Source organism: Prionailurus viverrinus, chromosome B2 (genome assembly GCF_022837055.1).
Source record: "Prionailurus viverrinus isolate Anna chromosome B2, UM_Priviv_1.0, whole genome shotgun sequence".
NCBI classification, from domain to species: domain Eukaryota; kingdom Metazoa; phylum Chordata; class Mammalia; order Carnivora; family Felidae; genus Prionailurus; species Prionailurus viverrinus.
Genome location: NC_062565.1, coordinates 62870833 through 62892578, shown reverse-complemented (window position 1 = coordinate 62892578; position 21746 = coordinate 62870833).

Below are 21746 nucleotides of genomic sequence, written 5' to 3'. Positions count from 1 at the left end.
TGGGAAGGTCTAACTGGACACTTGGTATAGGATTCTGAATTGGGGTGGGGGGACAGAAGTCAGCTGGGTGTGACCAAAACTGGGGCTATCCTCCTGCAGTTTTGAAACTGCCTAGCAGCTGATGCATATGGCTGTCAATACTTCTTAATTAAGTTATTACGATTAACAGGAAAGACTGAGATGACTGAGAACTCAATTTAAACCATTAGACTCTTCCTATTACAGAAATATTGAATTCACTTTAGAGACATAAAACTAATATATGCTTTTTAAATTTTGAGGGGTTGTTTGAGAAAAATAGTTAACTTCTTTTTAAGAAAAAGTGTGCCTTTGTACATCTCGGAGGCAAAGAAGGAAAATCCATGAATAGAGATTCATTTGGATTCCTAATTAATGCATATAAATACAACAGGCAAATTGACAGCAATTACTAAAACTGCCATTCAGATCTAAAACCTGAGTTAAAGGATTTTACATTTTAGCCTTTGTAAGCAATCTGGCTTCCTCTCTTCATTTACTCCCTCTTAAGGTTTCTTCTCTCTTCTAGACGAGTTGGTCTAGAAAAGACCTTGAACCTGTATCCCACTATGTGGCATCTGTGTGTACATAGTATTTCCCACACTTGGTATACTCCACCTCGACTCTTCAAATGAAACAACCCTTCCTTCAACATGCAGTCCAAATTTCACATCCTTGAGGATGTCCTCCCGACGACCCCAACTCTGATTCATTTTCCCCTACTTTAAACTTATAGCATAAAAAAATCTATTCCATGTGTTCACCAAGATGGATGTTGTTAACATTCAAGACCTATGCCCACTGGGCATGCACAGATCTTGACAAAACTATATAGGAGTGTTTTCTGGATCTACAGACTCATTTTGCTGCATAGTCTTTATAAAATTATTTAAATTCATTGAGTAGCTATTGACACACTGGTAACAATTTCTCTTTGTGCAGTTGGGCTTAATTAAAACAGATAGTGGCATATGTTCATTTTCCAGAGTTTTACTGTAACCCCATCCCTTTCTTCCTGTTTAAGAAAGCCTAGCTGAATACCAGTGAAAGTGAGGTTTGGTGTTAGGAGGTATTTATCTATTGCTGAGAAACAAGCCAGCCAAAATTTAATGGCTTAAAACAATGATTTAATTTTGCTCACATATCTGCAATTTGGGCATGGCTTAGTGGAATGAGCTCACTTGGTGACAGAAGAGGGTGATTCAATGGGGGTCTGGAAGGTCTGCTTCCTAGATGGCTTCCATACATGGCTGGCAAGTTGATGCTGGCTGCTAGCTCAGCCAGAGCATGGAGACAAAGGTGTTAGTCCTTTCCATGTGAGCCTCTCCCTGAGCTGCCTGGGCTTTCACACAGGTGATAACTGGTTTCCAAAAACAAGTATCCCAAGAAAACAAGGCAAAACGCACATGGCATTTTTATGCCCTTGCCTCAGAAGTCACTTAATATTGATCTTCCATAGTCTGTTGGTTAGTCAGTCTCAAAAACTTACCCAGGTTTAAGAGTAAGGAACATAAATGCTATTTCTTGTTAGTGTGTGGCAACATTCTAGAACAGGATGTGAGATAGGAGGTATTGTTACAGGCATCTTTGGAAAATACAATATGTCACAATGGAGATAGCTTTAAATGACATTAACAACTGATTGTAACACACTGGTATTTTAACATTTTAATAGAGAATCTGCTGACTTATAATTCTATGTTCCAGATTTAGTTTTAAATTTATCTTATTTTCTCATTACTTTATGTGTGTATATCTTAGACCCCAAGCTAGATTAAAGGTAAAGAACTATACCGTGTCTTATAATTTTTTTTAATGTTTATTTATTTTTGAGAGAGGGAGAGACAGAGTGAAAGCTGGGGAGGGGCAGAGAAAGAGAGGGAGACACAGAATCTGAAGTGGGCTCCAGGCTCCGAGCTGTCCACACACAGCCCAACGCGGGGCTCAAACTCATGAACTGTGAGATCATGACCTGAGCCCAAGTCGGACGCTCAACCGACTGAGCCACCCAGGTGCCCCGTGTCTCATAATTTTTAACTTTGGTAATCAAGAAATACTCATTGAGAGGTGAGCAGAGAAGGGTTTGTGCCATAAATTCTGTCTAAATAAAGAGATGAGACTGATGTTTTGTTTTGTTTTGTTGTTTTGTTTTTGTTTTCCACAATTAAAAAAATTTATTTCTTGAGGGTTTTTATCAAGAAAGGATGCTGTATTTTGTCAAATGCTTTCTCTGCATCTATTGAGAGGATCATATGGTTCTTGTCCTTTCTTTTATTGATGTGATTTTTTAATTTATATCCAACTTAGTTAGCAAATAGTGCAACAGTGATTTCAGGAGTAGATTTCCTAATGCCCTTTACCCATTTAGCCCATCCCCCCTCCCATAATCCATCTAGTAACCCTCTGTTCTCCATATTTAAGAGCCTCTTATGTTTTGTCCCCCTCCCTGTTTTTATATTATTTTTTGCTTCCCTTCCCTTATGTTCATCTGTTATATGTCTTAAAGTCCTCATGAGTTAAGTCATATGATACTTGTCTTTCTCTGACTAATTTCGCTTAGCATAATACCCTCTATTTCTACCCATATAGTTGCAAATGGCAAGATTTCATTCTTTTTGATTGCTGAGTAATACTCCATTGTATATATATACACATCTTCTTCTTTATCCATTCATCTGTCAATGGACATTTGGGCTCTTTCCATACTTTGGCTATTGTTGATAGTGCTGCTATAAACATTGGGATGCATGTGCCCCTTTGAAACAGCATACCTATATCCCTTGGATAAATACATAGTAGTGTAATTGCTGGGTCATAGGGTAGTTCTATTTTTAATTTTTTGAGGAACCTCCACACTATTGTCTAGAGTGGTTGCACCAGCATGCATTCCCACCAGCAGTGCAAAAGAGATCCTCTTTCCCCCATCCTTACCAACATCTGTTGTTTCCTGAGTTGTTAATGTTAGCCATTCTGATAGGTGTGAAATGGTATCTCATTGTGGTTTTGATTTTTATTTCCCTGATGATGAATGTTGTTGTGCATTTTTTCATGTGTTGGTTGGCCATCTGGATGTCTTCTTTGGAGAAGTGTCTATTCATGTCTTTTTCCCATTTCTTCACTGGATTATTTGTTTTTTGGGTGTTGAGTTTGAGAAGTTCTTTATAGATTTTAGATACTAACCCTTTATCTGATATGTCATTTGCAAATATCTTCTCCCATTCTGTAGGTTGCCTTTTAGTTTTGCCAATTGTTTCCTTTGCGCTGCAGAAGATTTTTATTTTGATGAGGTCCCAATAGTTCATTTTTGCTTTTGTTTCCCTTGCCTCTGGAGGCGTGTTGAGTAAGAAGTTGCTGCAGCCAAGATCAAAGAGGTTTTGCCTGCTTTCTCCTCAAGGAGTTTGATGGCTTCCTGTCTTACATTTAGGTCTTTCATCAATTTTGAATTTATTTTTGTGTATGGTGTAAGAAAGTGGTCCAGGTTCATTCTTCTGCATGTTGCTGTCTGGTTTTCCCAGCACCACTTGCTGAAGAGACTGTCTTTATTCCATTGGATACTCTTTCCTGCTTTGTCAAAGACTAGTTGGCCATATGTTTGTGGGTCCATTTCTGGGTTCTCTATTCTGTTCCATTGATCTCAGTGTCTGTTTTTGTGCTAAGTACCATACTGTCTTGGTGATTACAGCTTTGTAGTTCCGCTTGAAGTCTAGGATTGTGATACCTCCTGCTTTGGTTTTCTTTTTCAAGATCATTTTGGCTATTCAGGGTCTTTTCTGGCTCCTGTTTTCCAATTATAGGTTTATTTGTTCTAGCTCTGTGAAGAATGCTGGTGTTATATTTATAGGGATTGCATTGAATATGTAGATTGCTTTGGGTAGTGTCAACATTTTAGCAATATTTGTTCTTCCTATCCAGGAGCAAGGAATATTTTTCCATTTTTTTGTGTCTTTTTCAATTTCTTTCAAAAGCTTTCTATAGTTTTCAGTCTATAGATTTTTCACCTCTTTGGTTAGGTTTATTCCTAGGTATTTTATGGTTTTGGTGTAACTGTAAATGGGATCACTTTCTTGATTTCTCTTTATGTTGCTTCATTGTTGGTGCATAGGAACACAACCAATTTCTGTGCACTGATTTTATATCCTGCAACTTTGCTGAATTCATGGATCAGTTCTAGCAGTATTTTGGTGGAATCTTTTGGGTTTTCCATATAAAATATCATGTCATCTGCGAAGGGTGAAAGTTTGATCTCCTCTTGGATGATTTGGATGCCTTTTATTTATTTCTTTGTGTTGTCTGATGGCTGAGCCTAAGACTTCCAATATTATGTTGAATAACAGTGGTGAGAGTGGACATCCCTGTCTTGTTCCTGACCTTAGGGGGAAAGCTCCCAGTTTTTCCCCATTGAGGATGATATTAGCATTGGGTCATTCATACATGGCTTTTATGATCTTGAGGTATGATCCTTCTATCCCTACTTTCTTGAGGGTTTTTATCAAGAAAGGATGCTGTATTTTGTCAAATGCTTTCTCTGCATCTATTGAGAGGATCATATGGTTCTTGTCCTTTCTTTTATTGATGTGATGAATCACACTGATTGTTTTGTGGATATTGAACCAGCCCTGCATCCCAGGTATAAATCCCACTAGGTCATGATGAATAACTTTTTTAATGTATTGTTGGATCCAGTTGACTTGTTGAGGATTTTTGCATCCATGTTCATCAGGCAAATTTGTCTAAAGTTCTCCTTTGTAGTGGGGTCTTTGTCTGGCTTTGGAATCAAGGTAACGCTGGCTTCATAGAGTTTGGAAGTTTTCCTTCCATTTCTATTTTTTTGGAACAGCTTCAAGAGAACAGGTGTTAACTCTTCCTTAAATGTTTGGTAGAATTCCCCTGGAAAGCCATTGACCTTGGACTCCTGTTTTTTGGGAGATTTTTGATTATTCATTTGATTTCTGTACTGGTTATAGGTCTGTTCAAGTTTTCTATTTATTTGTTTCAGTTTTAGTAGTTTATATGTTTCTAGGAATTTGTCTGTTTCTTCCAGATTGCCCATTTTATTGGTGTATAATTGCTGATAGTATTCTCTTATTACTGTTTTTATTTCTGCTGTGTTGGTTGTGACCTCTCCTCTTTCATTCTTGATTTCATTTATTTGGGTCCTTTCCTTTTTCTTTTTGAACAAACTGGCTAATGGTATATCCATTTTGTTAATTCTTTCAAAGAACCAGCTTCTGGTTTCATTGATCTGTATTTTTGGTTTCAATAGCATTAGTTTCTGCTCTAATCTTTATTATTTCCTGTCTTCTGCTGTTTTGGGGTTTTATTTGCTGTTCTTTTTCCAGCTCTTTAAAGTGTAAAGTTAGGTTGTGTATCTGAGACCTTTCTTCCTTCTTCAGGAAGACCTGGATTGCTATATACTTTCCTCTTATGACTGCCTTTGCTACATCCCAGAGATTTTGGGTTGTGGTGTTATCATTTTTATTGGCTTCCATATACTTTTTAATTTCCTCTTTAACTTCTTGGTTAGCCCATTCATTCTTTAGTAGGATGTTCTTCAGTCTCCAAGTATTTGTTATCTTTCCAACTTTTTTCTTGTGGTTGATTTCAAGTTACATAGCATGATCTGAAAATATTCACGGTATGATCTCGATCTTTTTGTACTTGTTGAGGGCTGATGTGTCCCAGTATGTGGTCTATTCTGGAGAAGGTTCCATGTGCACTGGAGAAGAATGTATATTCCTCTGCTTTAGGATGAAATGTTCTGAATATATCAGTTAAGTCCATCTGGTCCAGTGTGTCATACAAAGCCATTTTTTCCTCATTGATTTTCTGATTAGATGATCTGTCCATTGTTGTAAGTGGGGTGTTGAAGTCCCCTACTATTACAGTATTATTATCAATGAGTTCATTTATGTTTTTGATTAATTGACATATATTTGGGTGCTCTCACATTTGGAGCATAAATGTTTATAATTGTTACGTCTTGTTGGTGGATAGACTCCCTTAATTATGATATAATGCCCTTCTTCATCTCTTGTTACAGTCTTTATTTTAAAGTCTAGATTGTCTGATATGAGTATGGCTATTCCAGCTTTCTTTTGTTGACCATTAGCATGATAGATGGTTCTCCATCCCCTCACTTTCAATATGAAGGTGTCTTGTAAACAGCATATAGATGGATCTTGTTTTCTTATCCATTCTGTTACCTTATGTCTTTTGATTGGAGCATTGAGTGCATTGACATTTAGAGTGAGTACTTAAAGATATGAATTTATTGTCATTATGTTTCTTATAGAGTTGGGGTTTCTGGTGTGTTCTCTGGTCCTTTCTAGTCTTTGTTGCTTTTGGTATGTATGTATGTATGCATGTATGTATTTTTTCATCTTTTCTCCCCTCACAGAGTCCCCCTTAAAATTTCTTGCAAGGATGGTTTAGTGGTCATGAAATCCTTTAATTTTTGTTTGGGAAAATTTTAATCTCTCCTTCTATGTTGAATCACAGCCTTGCTGGATGAAAAATTCTTGACTGCATATTTTTCTGGTTCAGTACATAGAATATTACTGCCACTCCTTCTGGCTGCCAAGTTTCTGTGGATAGGTCTGCTGCAAACCTGATTTGTCTTCCCTTGTAGGATAAGGACTTTTTTCCCCTTGCCACTTTCATGATTCTTTCCTTGCCTGAGTATTTTGTGGATCTGACTATGATATGCCTTGTTGATTGTTGGTTTTTATTGAATCTAGTGGGAGTCCTCTGTGCTTCCTGGAGTTTGATATCTGTGTCTTTCCCTAGGTTAGGAAAGTTTCTGTCATGAGTTGCTCACATAACACTTCTACCCCTTTTTCTCTCTCTTCCTCTTCTGGGACCTCTATGATTCTGATGTTGCTCCTTTTTAACGAGTCACTGATTTCTCTAATTCTTAAATCATGCTCTTTTGCCTTAGTCTCCCTCTTTTTTTCTGTTTGATTTTTCTCTATAATTTTGTCTTCTATATTGCTGATTCTCTGTTTTGCCTCATCCATCCTTGCTGCTGCTGCATCCATCCGTGATTGCAGCTTAGTTATAGCATTTTAAATTTCATTCTGGCTATTTTTTACTTCTTTTATCTTGGCAGGAAGGGATTCTAATCTATCTTTGACTCCAGCTAGTATTCTTATTATCATGATTCTAAATTCTTGTTTAGACATTTTGCCTGTATCTGTGTTGGTTAAGACCCTGACTGTCGTTTCTTCTTGCTCTTTCTTTTGGGGTGAATTCCTTCATTTCATCATTTTGAAGGGAGAAAATGAATTAATGAGGTAAAAAAATAAAATTAAAAATATTAAAATTAAAAAATTAAAATTAAGAAATTAAAAACAACACACACACACACAAATCATATAAATGATGCTAGATCCTAGGTGTGTTTTGGTGGGTGTTGAAAGCGACTTGACAGATTAGAGAAAAAAGGGAAAGAAAGAAAAAAAGTAATCATTTGAAAATTTGAAAAAATGAATTCACTGAAATAGAATAAGATGAAATGATGGAAGTAAAATAGAATTTGAAAAAAAATTACACAAAAGTAAACAATACAGTAGAAAAATTAAAGAGAAATATTTTTAATAAAAATTGAAAATAAAAATGTTTTTTTCTTTCTGTATTCAAGAAAAAGAAAAGAAACAAAAAAATAGAAAAAAAAAATGAAAATTTAATAGATTTACCAGTGAACAGACTGAAATATGATTGAAATTATTTTGTTTTCCCCTAGGAGTCAAACTATGAATTGCTCTATAGTCCATAATCTAAGCAGGCAGGGACATTTGTGATCTGAAGAGTGAGTCTGGCCCAGCTGGAGGGGCTTAGTGTAACTGTTCCAATCTCCACTAGATGGAGCTGCTTAGCTCACTGGGGTGGATTGTTGTGGTGCTTGTAGATGTGTATGTGCATGCGTGGGAGGGGTGAAAATGGCATATACCCAGCTACCTAGTCTCTAGTATCAGAACTCTGTTCTTCCCTATTAGCAATTGTGCACCTGTCCTTTGTCTTTGGCTTCCATCCACTCCCGGCTTTTATACTGTCTGTGACCAAGTCCCAGGCAGGACATCCTTCCTGATTTCTATCTCAGATGCGGCTGTGTTTCCTGACCCCTTATTTCTGAGGCACTGCAGCTTTGACCTGTTCTGCCTCTCAGCGCGAGGGTCTCAATGAGCAATGGCTGATTGCCAGCCATACCCAGGAATGCTCGCAAGACCGTGCTGCTGCTGATGCCCAGAGACTGTGGCTGGGTGCCAGTCTGCCCCAGAGAAATTCATGTGAAACTTGAACTCACCAGTCCACCCCAGAGAAAACAGCAGTGTTTCAGGGATTATGGAAAATCACAACACACATCTGGCACCAGGCTCCACCCCCAAGGAAATTTTTCCAGCAGCAGCACATGTGGTTGTTCTCCTGGGTCCCCTGGGGCTTTTGCCTGTGGGGGGTGGGTCACACTGCCTCTACCAGATGTCCTCCCAGCAGGGGAACTGCCTCTCCCCTTGTGGCCTGAAGACACTTGGACTTCATTCAGCTCCTGGGGATTCGCCCTTCTCACCAGAGCACCACCAGGTATTAAGCTGCAGAGTTTCAGGCTCTGAACTCCCCCTGTTTATAGAGTCTTAATGGAATTTAAACCCTCTCCTTTCTCCCTTTTTAGTTCAGTCCCTGTGGCTGTTTCCACTTTTCCACTTTTTCTCCAGCTGCTTTTCCTGTATTCTCACCCTACCCCCTCTACCTCCATTCTCTCTCCACAAGCAAAAACAGCCCCCTGCCCTCTGTGGCTTCTCTCTCCCCCAGTTCACCTCTCCATGCCATGTACCTGCTGAGTTCTGTGGTTCAGATTGTGCAGATTATTGTGTTAATCCTCAGATCAGTTTTCTAGGTGTGCAGGATGGTTTAGTGTTGATCTGGCTGTATTTCATGGACATGAGACACAAAAAAACTTCCATGCTATTCTGCCATCTTGGCTCCTCCTGAGACTGATGTTTTAAACAAACCTGAATTAAACATCCAATTGAGTACTGTCAGTCATCTAGGGCGGTTCCACATTTTCCCAAGGTAAACGCTCTCACTGACAGCATTTTAAAATTATCATTACAACTTGTTTCATGGACTCTGGCCGATGCTTGAAGGTATGTGAAGTTTGAGAGCTGGAAGCTGGGACAGCAGCCGAAGTAGAATATCACTGAAAATCAATCCTAGCTTTGCCAACAGCCTGGCCCAGATGTACCATGGTTGGCTATTCAAGTCACACACCCACATTTACACATAGTAGAAATACATATCTCTCTATATATACAAACACATAGGTAAATCTTTCTAGATCAATCTAGATAGATTAATCATGAATCTGGTCCCTTCTCAGCTATCATCTTGGATGAAGTCTCTATTATCTCTCATCAGAGTACAGCATTCTCTCTCTTTGTTCTATTTCCCCCTTTGCACCCTTATTATGGGTTTATACCATAGTAACAAGAATGGGCTTTTTAAAAATGTATATCAGAATTCTGATTTATGTTGCAATATGGATGAACCTTGAAAACATTGTGCTAAGTGAAAGAAACAAGACCCAAGTACCTATCTTGTAAGATTTCTGGTCCCTGCTCACTCTCTGGCCTCGCCATTCACCATCTTCTGCTTTTGCTTGATGTAACTGTAGCCTACATTGTCTCCCTGTTGCTCTTTGAATATGTTCACAGTGTTCATCAGGGCTGTTTCTCCTGTGTGCCCTTATTTGGGATACTTTTTCCCCCCAGAATTTTCCATCACTTACTCTCTTATTTCCTTAGATATCTGCTCAACTATTACCTTTACTGAGAGAACTTTCTTCCTCATTTAAGTACACTAAATACTCCACCCCTCAAATTTACAGTTGTCTTATTCTCCTCCCAGCTTTACTTTTTCATAAAAATAACCACTAACTGGCATCACATTATAAATGCTTTTTTGTTTATTTTCTGTCTCTCCAGAGTACAAACTCTCTAGGGTCAGGGGCCTTGTATATCTTGCTCACTGCTGTATCCCCAGTGCCCAGAACAGTGCTTAAATGGATGAATGAATAAAAGAAAAATATGTTTTTTATTTATGTAGTACAGCTGGTCCTTGAACAACATGGTTTTGAACAGTGTTGGCATACTTCTATGTGGATTTCTTTCAATAAATACAGTGTAGTACTGTAAATATATTTTCTTTCTTTTATGATTTTCTTAATAATGTTTTTCTCTAGATTACTTCACTGTAAGAATAGAGTATATAATATAGATAATATACAAAATATGTATTAATTGACAATTTATGTTGTTGGTAATGCTTTTGGTCAACAGTAGGCTATTAATAGTTAAGATTTAGTAGAATCAAAATTCATATGCAGATTTTTATCTGTGTAGGGAGGTTGGTGCTCCTAACCTTTACATTGTTTAAAGGTCAACTGTACTTAAATAATTTCAATAGGCCTGTAACATAGACCTCAAATAATCGAAGAATATATGCTCAAAATAATCCTGGAGGATTGTCAGGGATATATTATGTACCTTAAGTAGAATCACCAGTGACAAATAATTAATTTATATTATGTTCTCTTTTTTTTAATGTTTATTTATTTGAGAGAGAGACAGATCATGAGTGGGAGAGGGGCAGAGAGAGAAGGAGACACAGAATCCTAAGCAGGTTTTTCAGGCTCTGAGCTGTCAGCATAGAGCCCAATGCAGGGCTGGACCTCACGAGCCATGAGATAATGACCTGAGCAGAAGCCAGAAGTGCAACTGAGCCACCCAGTTGCCCTATTATGTTCTAATATATGGTTATAATTATTTGCAAACTCCATCTTTACTGTTTACAATGTTCCAGTGACTGAGGTAAGATTTTTATGTTTATTATTTTATTCATTCCTAATAATAAACATAGAACTTACATAAAATATTCTCATCTTATAGATGAGAAAAGTAAGATTTAAAGCAATGACCTGCCCAGTGTTACTTAGGTAGTGGTACTTATTTGAACTCAAATGGCTACTCACTAAAATAGCCATAAAATAGATGCTGAAAATCAGGGGTCTCAAATATGACTGTGATTTGGAATCATTTGGGGAGTTAAAAAATGATCTTATATCTCAAACCTAGATCTATGTATTAAATTATTATTTTGAACTAATAACTAAAAAATTCTCTGACCCTATTTTTTTCTTATGTCCTTGCCTATTGAGTGACCTTTGCTACAAGTAAGGGCCCATAGATACCAGAACAAAAAAAGTAATTTAAAGTCCAAAATGGATTTTTTTGAATTCAAAGCAGACACAATTATCAAAAAAACAAACCTCTTTAATGTGCTTTGGATTTCCAAAACAAAACCAAATCAACCCCACACTCTTGATTGAGAATATTTGGATCCATATCTGTGAAAGGAAGGTTATCAGATTTTGACTATAAGCAACAGACTGAAAAACAAATAAACAAGGAGCCTGTTCCTCCCACAGGGAGAAAAGACAAAAGCTCTCCAGGATTGGCTGCAAAAAGACTAACCCACACACTCTCTCACACCTCACCCCTTTCATGGAGTTGTCTCCTATCCTCTTAAATCAAAGCACAGAATTGGGGAAGCAGTAATGATCCAGCAGCGGTGGAGATGAATCCCAGTGTGACTCTGCCCCCTGAGTCATTTGATGAAGCTGCCTAGTTGGGCAGAGGGAAGCAGTTATCAAAGTCAGGTGGCTTTTTTCTCTTTCTAAGCATCACTTAAAGATATTTTTAAGAAATTCTATGCTTTTGTGATTTTATCTTGGAACTCTAAATTCCAAGCTAATCTCTTTGTCTTTCTCCTGTCTCTGTGTGTGTGTGTTTATGTGTGTGTGTGTGTGTGTTTGATATCTTGGAATCGTTAACTTCAGATGAAAATTACTTTAAATATAGACATAAAATAAATAAGGATTTGATTTGTAATACTTCTCAGTCTGAGCCTGTTTTAACTCACAATTAATAATTGCATGTGGGGGATTGACTTCTAAGATAGTATTCATGCCTTTGTGTAATCCCCTTTTCTCAAGTCTGTGCTGGACCCAGTAACTTCTTTCTAAGACAGTGTATTAAAAGTGATGGGATGTCACTCCCACAATTGAGTTACCGAAGACTCTGACTCTCACCTTGGTAGGGTGTTCTCCTTGGCTAGAAGATTCTCTCTTGCATTCTTGGCTTTCTCACTTTGATGCAGTAAGCTATCATGTGGAAGAGGCTCATGTGGAACAAAACCAAGGGTGGCCTCTGGCCAACAGCTAGCTAGGAAGGCCCACAGTCCAACAACTCACAGGAATTAATTCCTACAATCAACCATAAAAATAAGCGTGGAAGTGGATTCTTGCCCTCAGTGAGCCAGCACCCTGATTTTGCAGCCTGTGAGAGACCCTGAAGTAGGAGACACAACTAAACTACATCTGTTTTCCTGATCTACAGAAACTGTGAGATAATAACATTTTGTTGTTTTAAGCCACTATATTTTGGGGTGATTAGTTACACAACAATAGATGATGACTATACTGTGATAACTAAAGCAAATCTTAATCCTAACATCTGCAAGAAAGGCAAATGAAACTTTCCTTTGGAAAATATAAATAGCCACCCTAAATCAGGTGATTGGTAAACAACTAGATATTTATTTTCCTTTGCATGACCTTCAATCTTTTCTTGAAAAATGGTTTATCAATGAAAAACTAGTCTTGGACTGAAAAAATAAAGTACAGTAAGTTTAGAAGTGCTGGTCTCCAGTATGAATTATTTCAAACTTTGTGCACTGAGCCCCATGCTCAAGGTTTCTGAAGTACCAAGTTTAGGGAAATGTTTCCAAAAACATTTTTTTTTGTTCTACACTGAATGATACAAATTGATATTTCACCTCAATGGTAATTCTGTCAATACGTCTAATATATATTATAATAAATGGTAATTAAGGAGAAAGCAATAAATGTAAGACCAACAGTGTAGTTTTGGGCCCTGATCACTTGAGTTAGTGTTGCATTAGGTATGCACATATGCATGTGTATGAGTGTGGAGTCTCTATAACAACAAGTATCTATCTATGTTTTGCAAAGATTTCATGGTAACTCTTCAGAAATTCTCCTGCCAATTCCATGTTGGAGGAAAGGCAATATAATAGATTCACCTCATTAGAGAATTAGAGTCCAGTGATATTAAAATAATGGTTGTCTAAAATGCCAGTTACGCATTATTTCCTGCAAATTTTCAGTCTCACAAATCAAATTTGGGTTTGCCAATTAGGTTTTACTTGGTTTCCTTTGGTGTGATCAGAGATCACTTCTAATGTGACAAGTTGCATGTGGAGGAGTTAAAAGCACTGAAAAAGCAAGAATAAACTAGTTTTTCACCGATGGTAGGCAGTAGCTTTCAGTGGTCTTTGCATCATACAGATGTTTAATAAATACAGACCCTTCATGGTTGGAAACATTCATCCTGGGCTATTTGGACCAGACTCATATTGTTTAACAGTCGTACTCTATGAACTAGATGTTTCCTGGGAGATAACTGTTATGAGTGAGTTATTAAGATAACCTCACAGGAAAAATAAAAAAGAATGATTGCTCTTCAATGATGACACTTTGTTTAATGGGGCAATATTTTTCCTTACAGAATCTATTGCTTTCTGGCTAAGGGTAATGAGAACACAGGCAGAGCTATAGCCTGACATCAGTTATTTCCAAGGGTGTGAGGGGTGGGAAACCCCCCTCCCCCAACATTAAATGTAACTGACAGTGAGAATAAAGCTACTGAATTGAAATGGTTTACTGTTTTTTGTTTTTGTTTTCACAGAAACAATATTCATAGTAAAATATAAATCAGCACAGAGGCTGGGCTAAGTTTCCGGAACTTGGTACAAAAAATATATATGAGAAAGATTAATATGACTTTGCATTATGTATGATTAAGTGCATATGTTTTCTTCAGCTCTCACAATAAACATTAATATTCACCTTTATAGTTATATCATTTATTATATTTATTAATAACAGCTCATTTGGGGGAAATTTAGAGAATAAAAAACATGCAAAATAGGAGAACAAAAATGATCCATACTCTTACTGGGTAGAAATCTGTTATTTTCTGACATAAACGTGTGTGTGTATGATCGTGCACATGCGTGTGTCCAGCTTTGCCATATACTAATATTGAGCAAATTACTAATCTCCATGTCTTTTGGCTTCTTCATCTCTAAAATGATGATACTAAGAGCATTTTTCATAGAATTGTTGTGAAGATTAAATTTATACACATATAAAGCTTATTCTTATGGATATACTGCTTGATTCAAATTAAGATTATATTATGCAAATAATTTTTTAAACTTTAGTGACATTTTAGGAAAATTATTTCTAGTTCATAAAATAGTCTTTTATGGTATGATTTTAAATGGTTAGACAGTATTTTGTCATATGAATGTATCACAATTTAACAAATTGCTTCTTGTTAGATATGTTATTTTTGTCATTATAAATATAACACCACAACCAACATCTTTTTATCTCCATGTTTACCACAGATATGGTTCTTTCTTTAAAATAAAGGTATAGAGGGAATCAAATGACATTCATAAATTAAAGACTTTTTGTAAATATTGCTCACTTGCTCACCAACTAACACCTCAAAAGGGAAATCTGAGAGTTCCCTTTCCCTCAAACCCAAACAGTATAAAAAATCCTCTTTAGTCTCCTTACTGCTTAAAAAAACAAACCAACACCAACACTTATAACTATTTTACATGAGAAAAAACAATATTTCAATTTCCATTTTTTATTACTAGTGAAGCCAATTTTTATGTGTTTATTGATCCTTTCTATTCTTTTGTTTTTGTTTTTTGTTTTTTGTTTTGGTCTAGATGGTCTTCTATGAAATCTTTATTTACTTGTCATTAGATGTAAATTAATAGAGACTGATAAGTAAGGGAAAAGAAAGTATTTTCTTTCTGTAAGTTTGATTAAGGATACATAGCTAATGCCACAGAAACTTGCTACTCTTTTAAAACACAGGTAAATTAAGCTTCAGAAATTGTCAGCCTAACTAAAAGTTGGCAAGGGTGATTAAATCAGCTGATATCTGCACTGATCTGGTTTAAGAAAAAAAATGTAAGTGAGGATTTACTTGACTTGCTTCCACACGAGGGCTCTCAATGCTGCTAAACTTCGTTTTGGGAGGAAACTTTTCTTTTTAGAGACATTAAACTAACATGAATATTTTCTTAAAGTGAATTCCATGTTGATGATTAATACTTTAATTTTTAGGAATGTTCCACTCTTCCATGTGAAACAAAATGTAAAGCAAAATGTCACAGATGATGTGATTAACTGCAGAGAAAATCTAAGAGCAGCTACAAACTATTAAAACTGAGATATGAGATCAAGTTTGCTGATTGCAAAAATCATTACAGAAAAATTAAGTGGGGAAAAAACAATTAGAATATGTCATTTTTAAAGTTTACTCAATATAGCAAAAAACATATATGGTATTTTAAAAGATAAACTGAAGTTGGGGCACCTGGGTGGCTCAGTCAGTTAAGCGGCCGATTCTTAGTTTCGGCTCAGGTCATGATCTCACAATTTGTGAGGTGGAGCCCTGCCTTGGGCTCTGTGATGATAGTGTGGAGCCTGCTTGGGATTCTCTCTTTCCCTCTTCCTCTGCTCCTCCCCTGCTTGCTTTCTCCCCCTCTCTCTCAAAATACATAAATTAAAACAATTTTTTAAATAAACTGAGGCACATTAACCTTTTCAAAAGTTTATTTGAGCATACTTGGATTGGAATTGCCCAGCCAGAAGTGGTTAGGAGAGCTCCACCAACAGGAGTGAGGGGAGAGTTTATATTTTACATAGATGATACAGAAGCCAAGCAAGGAAATTATTTGATTGGCTGTAACTTAAGCAGTGCTCTTATTTGGGAAAGACTTATTTGGTTAAGTTTAAGTTTCATTCTCTCTGGCTTAGGTTTTGGTTATTATGTAGGCTACCAAAGCATTAGAATCACCCCAGTATAGTGGTCTCCTTGTTTAATTACTTTCACAGTATCTAGAAATAAATATAACAAAGTCATCCAGGTCTATTTTGGAGATAATTTTAAATCTTTACTGAAGCTAGATCTAAATAAATGGAGAAAACAACTACATGTTGTGTGTGGAAAGACTCAACATTGTAACTGTTTCTATTTTGCCTAATTTAATTAATCAGTTCAATTCTATTCTAATAAATCTTAGAAGTACTTTCTTGGAACCCGATAAAAGTTATTCTACATTTGGATGGGGGAGTGAAAGGCAAAGAATAGCCAAGACAATTTTAAAGGAAATGAAGAAGAGGAGATAGAAGAATGCTTATTCATCCTACCAGATTTCAAAACCTATAAAGTCATCATAATTAGAACAGTAGATATTAGTACCAGATTAGATAAACAGACCAAACTGAACAGAATTTAGAAATCTAAGATTAGGCCCATTTTTGTAATAACTTATTAAAGGATGAGTTTGCACTATAAATTAGTGGAGAAAGGATAACTATTCAAATTATGGTGCTGAGACAAAAATCATTATATGGAAAAAAGGAAAATAATACTCTCAACCTGTACTTTATTTACACAAAAATCTCAGGTATATTAAAGATATAAAAAAGCAAAATTCTACAACTTCCATGAGAAAGATAGGAACCAACCTTTATGATATCAGCATAATGAAGAGTTTCTTAAATAAGAAACAAAATGCACAAACCATGAATGAAAATACTGATCAATTTCTCTAGGTTAAAAGATACCATTGAGGGACGCCTAACTTAGTAGGTTAACCATACACTTCCGCTCAGGTCATGATCTCGCAGTTCTTGAGTTCTAGCCCTGAATCAGGCTCTCTGCTGACAGCTCAGAGCCTGGAGCCTGCTTTGGATTCTGTGTCTCCCTCTCTCTCTGCCTCTCCCCTGCTCATGCTCTCTCTCTCTCTCTCTCTCTCTCTCTCAAAAATAAAGAAACATTAAAAAAAATTTTTAAAGGTATCATTGAATGTGAAGATAAATCACAGATTTGGAAAAAATACTTGCAAACCATAGATCTGACAAAGGATTGATATCCAAAACACATAAATAATACCTACCCCTCCCAAGAAAAGAAGCACATCTCTCTCTCTGTCTTTCTCAACCTCTTTCTCTTTGTGTGTGTGTCTCTCTCGCTACCTACTTCCCTACCTACCTATGATTAAGAGCAGAAAGCTGAATGGCTAATAAACATACAAAAATATGTTCAACCTCACCAGTTAGGGATCCATTCACCAATTGGGATCCATTCAGGAAACATGAATCATAACAGTTTTGAAGAGAGAAATTTTAACATAAAAAATAAACTAGTAAAGAATGGTTAACTATAAAAGGACCTAAAAAGAACTCTAGTGGTACAGAAGTTGCCAAGGCAGAAAGCAGTGATTATCTCTAAGCTGAGGGAGAATAAATGGGAAAGGAATTAAGTACTGAAAATACTCTGCCTTCCTTCTCTCCTTAAGCTGCCAATGGGAAAAAACTTACCAGAAGACATGGACTTGGAACTGATTCATTTGAGCAACCAGGCAGGTGGATGAGAAGCTTGCCAGAGGGCATGGGTAGGCTGAAGTCAGACCATGGAGGCCACTGAGGTGAGTGTATGCTACCAGGTCTCAGGCATGTTAATTTGCCAGCTGCTGTACTGAACAGGAAAAGCACACTGTATTGAGGAAGAGATGCCCCTCCCTCTCAGTATGGCTTAACACTCCACCCAGTGACCTCTACTGACAGAACCTAATGTAAAAGGACAAATATTTATAGGGTACGTCTTTAGGATCACAGAGCAGGACACTAAAGGGTGGATTTGGAGATAAGAGTCAGTAAATTATTACTGGTACACTGGTAATCAGGAAAATGCATGTAAAATAACAAGGAGATACTACTGACAAAACAAACAGGTATGATAATACCAAATATTGTCAAGGATGTGGGGAAATGAGAACTATCATACATTGCTGGTGAGAAAGTAATCAGCAAAACTATTTTGAGTAACAAATCTGTTCTTGAGCAAGGCTGAAGATGTGCATACCTTATAGCATGCAGTGCTACTTCAAAGTACATACAGTGGAGGAGATCTTGCACTGCACATGTGTACAAGGAGACGTGTATGCTGAGATCTATTTCAGACATATTTTTAATGATCCCAAATTGGGCACAACATAAATGTCTATCAGTAGGGGTATTATAAAATAAATTGTGGTGATTTTAGTGGTATTTTAACTACGCAGCAATGTAAGAGGATGAATTCTATGTATAGGTATCCACATTGATAATTTTCAAAAACAATGGTGACTTTAAAAAAAGGAAGTTGCTGGGGCGCCTGGGTGGCTCAGTCGGTTAAGCGGCCGACTTCGGCTCAGGTCATGATCTCGCTGTCCGTGAGTTCGAGCCCTGCTTCGGGCTCTGTGCTGACAGCTCGGAGCCTGGAGCCTGTTTCAGATTCTGTGTCTCCCTCTCTCTGACCCTCCCCCGTTCATGCTCTGTCTCTCTCTGTCTCAAAAATAAATAAACGTTAAAAAAAATTTAAAAAAAAATAAAAAAAGGAAGTTGCAAAAGACTTATTTAATACGATATTATTTAAATAAATTTTTAATACACACAAAGCATACTCCATATGAAGGGTTAGTAAACTTTTCTGTAAAGGGCCAAACAATAAATATTTTAGGCTTTATAGGCCATATGTAGTCTCCATTGCATACATGCCTCTTTTTTCTCCAATCCTTTAAAATACAAAAATTATTCTGACCCTTGGGCCATGTAGAATAGGCCATGTCTAGATTTGGTACACTGACTGTAGTTTGCCAACCTCCACTCTATAGTGTTTATGGACATTGTATGTATGTGAAAATGTGGGTGGAAAGGCTATAATAACAATGTCAAAATGGTGGCTACCTCTCAGGGGAAATGATAAAATCAAATTGGTAAATTATGGTAGAATGTTAATATTTTCTGGCTTCAGGAAGTGAATACATAATATTATTTCTCTTATGGTCTTCTGTCTTTTCTGTCTATTTAATATATTTCATAATTAAACATAGCTTCAAAGAAAGCATAATGAAAACCCTGAACATACATAACTTGCAGATTGAGACTAGTAAATTGCAGATATGATCTAGTTGAAGTAGGCAACAGAATTGTTTTCTATTGATTTTTGTATCATTTATATAAATACCTATATTTAGAATTAAAGCTGTGGCTCTCATTTGTAATATCAGTTTGTAGTTGTTCTCCATAATGTTTAGGAGGAGATAAGGGAAAAACTGTTTAGGAAAACAAAACATTAAAAAGATAGAGATAGAAGTCTAGCTATAAAAGAGAAAATTACTTGAGGCAGATATTGACTTTGTGGTGAAAAAAGCTAAGGTAGGCAGAATATCAGAGAAACCAACCCTTTAAAATGATGGGTTTAAATTTTGAGGCATTAGCTTCATAAACCTGCCCATATCATAGACTGGAGGGTAAGAAATTGTTCCCTATTCTTACCTGCTTATGGGGAAGCAGTAATATTTGAGTTGAAGAGTAAAAATCATGACAGATTTTATTTAACAGTCACAGCATCTACATTTAAAAATATGTTGGAATGCATTTGTTGTTTTGGTAATAATAAAATCCAGGTCACAGAGAGCAACGCTTTATAGAAACGCCAAGGAGACAGTCATAGTACTTTTTCAAGTTGTTAGAGTTCTTAGGTTTCTGTTATATCTTTGTTGAAGGTTACAGGGCATCCATTTCTTATGTGTAATGTAATGTAGTCTAACATTAAATCGAGTCGTCTTTTAATTTTAACTTGCCTAACATCTTATTGTAACACTGCCAGGAAAGTAATTTTAAAAATATGACCAAACCAAAAATAGACGTCATTATACAAAGGCTAGTAAATGCTCAGGAGGTCAAAAGCTCTTTAGAAGCATTAAGTAAAATTTGTAGCTCTCTAGAGAAGTAAATAAATATTATTTTCCTATGGAGCAGTAGTCTTGACCAAGAAGAGAATTGTGTTGTCATGAACCTTAGTTCAAAGTCAAATGGTGAGTCATTATCTAGGATGTACAGGAAATTTAGGATTCTCCTTCATATTCCCTTGAGAAGCTATTGTACAACCAAGACTGGAAGTTCTAATTAAAGAAACACCAACAAGTCAAACAAGCAAACAAAAAAACCCACAAAGAAATAAAAAGACAAATGAAGCTTAGAACTAACTGTAACATTAATTTCATAATAAAGCACTTCGTCAGTCATAGTGGTGTTCATCTAGCTTAACCACCTGTACCTACCTCTAGCTTTGATTTTCCTGAGTATAGTTTGATGATGATGGTTACTGCTAAGTACCTCATAGTCTTTCTCCATTTATGACATGATGCATGGGAAACATCTTTAGCTTTGGGAGAGAAACTTGCTCTAGAAATGTGAAATTCATTTGGATGATAAAACAGGTAATGTCACTACTGATGTAAATGAATTGCTCATTACCAGCATGCACAAAGTTATGTTCATGGTAAAGTGAAAACCTGTCTTAATGAGAAAATTTAACAATTTACATACACACTTGTAGGATATGCTCTTCTAGAGCATTTAAAAGTGTATATTGTTATATTTCAGGTTGAAAAGGTGATTTTTTTTCAGGTTCTATGATACATGGGTCATAATCATTCAGCAATATTGCTACTTAGCCATATATGTAATTAATATGTTGCAAAATTCTAGAGTTGGTAAAATAGAACAAGAGAAATGTTAACAATAAGTTTTTGTTTAGCAATAAGATATTTCACAAGGCAGGGCGCCTGGGTGGTTCAGTCGGTTGAATGCCCAACCCTTGATCTTGATTCAGGTCATTTTCTCATGGTTCATGAGTTCAAGCCCCATGATGGGCTCTGCATCGATGGCAAGGGGTCTGCTTGATATTGTGTCTCCCTCTCTCTCTTCCTTCCCCACTTGTGTGCATGCATGCACATGTTATGTCTCTGTCTCTCTCAAAATAAATAAAATTGAAGATATTTTACAAGGCTGTGATAAATGGTGATCACTTACTAAAGTTCATGAATCAGGTGACTTCATTATTAATATTATTAAACATTGAATCAGTAGATTCCATTTGGAGACTTCATTCAGGGATTTGTTTTCTTAAAAAGGTATTACTATTGCTCCAACTATTTTAAAAACTAACCATAAAATCCAAAGAGTAAGTTCAAGAAAAGCATCTATATTAGAGTACAATATAGCATATTTCCCTACATAATTAATTTCATGGAATATTGCTGGGCTATCATGTTGCCTTGTCCAGCACTCCTGGGAATATTAGAGAGACAGGATAGCTGCACTTAGTGCAGTGTTATAATAATAAGTTTAATTAAGATAAAATGACAATAATTCGATGGTTTGACTATGAAATTGGCAACACTTCTTCCTCTGTGCTGCCAAAGTTATAATCTCATGAGTGTGTATGTCAGCTGCTTTAGAAGAGCTGAATGAGGGGAGTTTTCCTTTCAGGATTCCTCGAGGAAAGTGTAGTTTCCTCTTGTTCAGCCAGTTTTCTTGTTTACTCAATACAATAATTTGTAAGACTCTCAGCACCAGTAAAGTCCCATAGTCACCATCTCAACCTCACACCTATGTTGCTTCTGTAAAATCTAGACCCCTGTGACAATGAATGTTTAATGGCTTTTGC